This window comes from Taudactylus pleione, unplaced genomic scaffold (assembly GCF_031769625.1).
Source record: "Taudactylus pleione unplaced genomic scaffold, aTauple2 ptg000496l, whole genome shotgun sequence".
NCBI lineage: Eukaryota > Metazoa > Chordata > Amphibia > Anura > Myobatrachidae > Taudactylus > Taudactylus pleione.
The window spans coordinates 947744-951872 of NW_028284898.1; positions in this window are offsets into that span (position 1 = coordinate 947744).

A 4129-nucleotide genomic window follows, 5' to 3' on the forward strand; every position below is an offset into this window, starting at 1 on the left:
AGTAGTAGTGGGATCTTCAGTAGTAGTGGGAGCTGATGTAGTAGTGAGAGCTGCAGTAGTAGTTTTAGCAGTTGTTGTGGTGAGAGCTGCGGTAGTAGTGGGAGCAGCTGTTGTGGTGAGAGCTGCAGTAGTTGTGGAAGCTGAAGTAGTTGTGGAAGCTGCTGTAGTTGTAGGAGCTGCAGTAATAGTTTGAGCTACAATTGTGGTTTCAGCTGCTGTAGAAGTGAGTGCTGCTGTTGTAGTAGGAGCAGCTGTTGTAGTGGGAACTGCAGTAGTATTGGGATCTGCAGTAGAAGTGGAAGTTGCTGTTGTGGTGAGTGCTGTTGTTGTAGTGGGAGCAGCTGTTGTAGTGGGAACTGCAGTAGTAGTGGGATCTGCAGTAGTAGTGGGAGCTGATGTAGTAGTGAGAGCTGCAGTAGTAGTTTTAGCAGCTGTTGTGGTGAGAGCTGCGGTAGTAGTGGGAGTTGCTGTTGTGATGAGTGCTGTTGTTGTATTGGGAGCAGCTGTTGTAGTGGGAACTGCAGTAGTAGTGGGATCTGCAGTAGTAGTGGGAGCTGATGTAGTAGTGAGAGCTGCAGTAGTAGTTTTAGTAGATGTTGTGGTGAGAGCTGCGGTAGTAGTGGGAGCAGCTGTTGTGGTGAGAGCAGCAGTAGTTGTTGAAGCTGCAGTAGTTGTTGGAGCTGCAATAATAGTTTGAGCTGCAGTTGTAGTTTCAGCTGCTGTAGAATTGGGAGCAACTGAAGAAGTGGAAGCCATTGTAGAAGTGGGAGCCGCAGTTGTAGTGGGAGCTGCTGTAGTTGTGAGAGCTGCAGTTGTAGTGGGAGCCACTGTAGAAGTAGGAGTTGCAGTAGTAGTGGGAGCTGCAGTTTTAGTGAGAGCTGCAGTAGTAGTGGGAGCAGCTGTTGTATTTGGAACTGCAGAAGTAGTGGGAGCTACTGTAGTAGTGGGAGCTGCTGTAGTAGTGAGAGCTGAAGTAGTAGTTGGAGCAGCTGTTGTGGTGAGAGCTGCGGTAGTAGTGGGAGCAGCTGTTGTAGGTAGAGCTGCAGTAGTAGTGAGTGCTGCTGTTGTAGTGGGAGCAGCTATTGTAGTGGGAATTGAAGTAGTAGTGGGATCTGCAGTAGTAGTGGGAGCTGCTGTAGTAATGAGAGCTGCAGCAGTAGTGGGAGTAGCTGTAGTAGTAGGAGCTGCTGTTGTAGTAATAGCTGAAGTAGTTGTAGCAGCTGCAGTAGTAGTTGGAGCTACTGATGTAGTTGAAGCTGCTATAGTAGTTTGAGCCACTGTAGAAGTGTGACTTGCTGTAGTAGTGGGAGCCACTGTAGAAGTTGGAGCCGCAATAATAGTGGGAACCGCAGTAGTAGTGGGAGCTGCAGTAGTTTTGAGAGCTGCAGTAATAGTGGGCGCTACTGTAGAAGTGGGAGCTCTAGTAGTAGTCAGAGCTGCAGTAGTAGTGAGAGCTGCTGTAGTAGTGGGAGCAGCTGTTGTAGTGGGAACTGCAGTAGTAGTGGGAGCTGCTGTAGTAGTGTGAGCTGCAGTAGTAGTTGGAGCAGCTGTTGTGGTGAGAGCTGCAGTAGTATTGGGAGCAGCTGTTGTAGGTAGAGCTGCAGTAGTAGTGGGAGCAGCAATATTAGTGAGAGCTGCTGTAGTAGTGGGAGCAGCTGTTGTAGTGGGAACTGCAGTAGTAGCAGGAGCTGCTGTAGTAGTGGGAGCTGCAGTAGTAATGAGAGCTGCAGTAGTAGTGGTAGTAGCTGTAGTAGTAGGAGCTGCTGTTGTAGTAGAATCTGAAGTAGTTTTAGGAGCTGCAGTAGTAGTTGGAGCTACAGATGTAGTTGAAGCTGCTATAGTAGTTTGAGCCACTGTAGAAGTGGGAGCTACTGTAGAAGTGGGAGCTGCTGTAGAAGTCGGAGCCACACTAGTAGTGGTAGTTGCTGTAGTTGTGAGAGCTGCAGTAGTAGTGAGTGCTGCTGTTGTACTGGGAGCAGCTGTTGGACTAAAAACTGCAGTAGTAGTGAGTGCTGCTGTTGTAGTGGGAGCAGCTGTTTGCAGTAGTAGTGGGATCTACTGTAGTAATGAGAGCTGCAGTAGTAGTGGGAGTAGCTGTAGTTGTAGGAGCTGCTGTTGTAGTAGTAGCTGAAGTAGTTGTAGGAGCTGCAGTAGTAGTTGGAGCTGCAGATGTAGTTGAAGCTGCTATAGTAGTTTGAGCCACTGTGGAAGTGGGAGCTTCTGTAGTAGTAGTTGGAGCTTCTGTAGAAGTTGGAACCGCAATAGTAGTGGGAGCCGCAGTAGTAGTGGGAGCTGCAGTAGTTTTGAGAGCTGCAGTAGTAGTGGGTGCCACTGTAGAAGTGGGAGCTCTAGTAGTAGTGGGAGCTGCAGTAGTAGTGAGAGCTGCAGTAGTAGTGGGAGCAGCTGTTGTAGTGGGAACTGCAGTAGTAGTGGGAGCTGCTGTAGTAGTGTGAGCTGCAGTAGTAGTTGGAGCAGCTGTTGTGGTGAGAGCTGTGGTAGTAGTGGGAACAGCTGTTGTAGGTAGAGCTGCAGTAGTAGTGGGAGCTGCAGTATTAGTGAGAGCTGCAGTAGTAGTGGGAGCAGCTGTTGTAGTGGGATCTGCAGTAGTAGTGGGAGATGCTGTTGTAGTGGGAGCTGCAGTAGTAGTGGGAGCTGCAGTAGAAATGAGAGCTGCGGTAGTAGTGGGAGTAGCAGTAGTAGTAGGAGCTGCTGTTGTAGTAGTATCTGATGTAGTTGTAGGAGCTGCAGTAGTAGTTGGAGCTACAGATGTAGTTGAAGCTGCTATAGTAATTTGTGCCACTGTAGAAGTGGGAGCAGCTGTAGTAGTGGGAGCCGCTGTAGAAGTTATAGCCACAGTAGTAGTGGGAGCCGCAGTAGTAGTGGGAGCTGCAGTAGTTGTGAGAGCTTCAGTAGTAGTGGGCACCACTGTTGAAGTGGGAGCTGCAGTAGTAGTGGGAGCTGCAGTAGTAGTGGGAGCTGCTGTTGTAGTGGGAACTGCAGTAGTAGTTGGAGCTGTTGTTGTAGTGTGAGCTGCAGTAGTAGTTGGAGCAGCTGTTGTTGTGAGAGCTGCGGTAGTAGTGGGAGCAGCTGTTGTAGTTAGAGCTGCAGTAGTAGTGAGTGCAGCTGTTGTAGTGGGAGCAGCTGTTGTAGTGGGAACTGCAGTAGTAGTGTGATCTGCAATGGTAGTTGGAGCTGCTGTTGTGGTGAGAACTGTGGTTGTAGTGGGTGCAGGTGTTCTAGGTAGAGCTGCTGTAGTAGTGAGTGCTGCTGTTGTAGTGGGAGCAGCTGTTGTAGTGGGAACTGCATTAGAAGTGGTATCTGCAGAAGTAGTGGGAGCTGCTGTTGTGGTGAGAGCTGCAGTTGTAGTGGGAGCAGCTGTTGTAGTTAGAGCTGCATTAGTAGTGAGTGTTGCTGTTATAGTGGGGGAAGTTGTTGTAGTGGAAACTGCAGTAGTAGTGGGATCTGCAGTAGTAGTGGGAGCTGCTGTAGTAGTGAGAGCAGCTGTTGTGGTGAGAGCTGCGGTAGTAGTGGGAGCAGCTGTTGTGGTGAGAGCTGCAGTAGTTGTGGAAGCTGCAGTAGTTGTAGGAGCTGCAGGAGTAGTTTGAGCTGTAGTTATAGTTTTAACTGCTGTAGAAGTGGGAGCTACTGAAGAAGTGGAAGCCGCTGTAGAAGTCGGAGCCACAGTAGTAGTGGGAGCTTCAGTAGTTGTGAGAGCTGCAGTAGTAGTGGGAGCTAATGTAGAAGTGGAAACTGCAGTAGTAGTGGGAGCTGCTGTAGTAGTGAGAGCTGCAGTAGTAGTTGGAGCAGCTGTTGTGGTGCGAGTTGCAGTAGTAGTGGGAGCAGTTGTAGTGGTGAGAGCTGCAGTAGTTGTGGAAGCTGCAATAGTTGTAGGAGCTGCAGGAGTAGTTTGGGCTGCAGTTGTAGTTTCAGCTGCTGTAGAAGTGGGATCCATTGTAGAATTGGGAGCCCCTTTAGAAGTGGGAGCCACAGTAGTAGTGGGAGCTGCTGTAGTTGTGAGATCTGCAGTAGTAGTGGGAGCAGCTGTTGTAGTTAGAGCTGCAGTAGTAGTGAGTGCTGCTTTTGTAGTGGGAGCAGCTGTTGTAGAGGGAACTGCAGTAGTAGTGGGAGC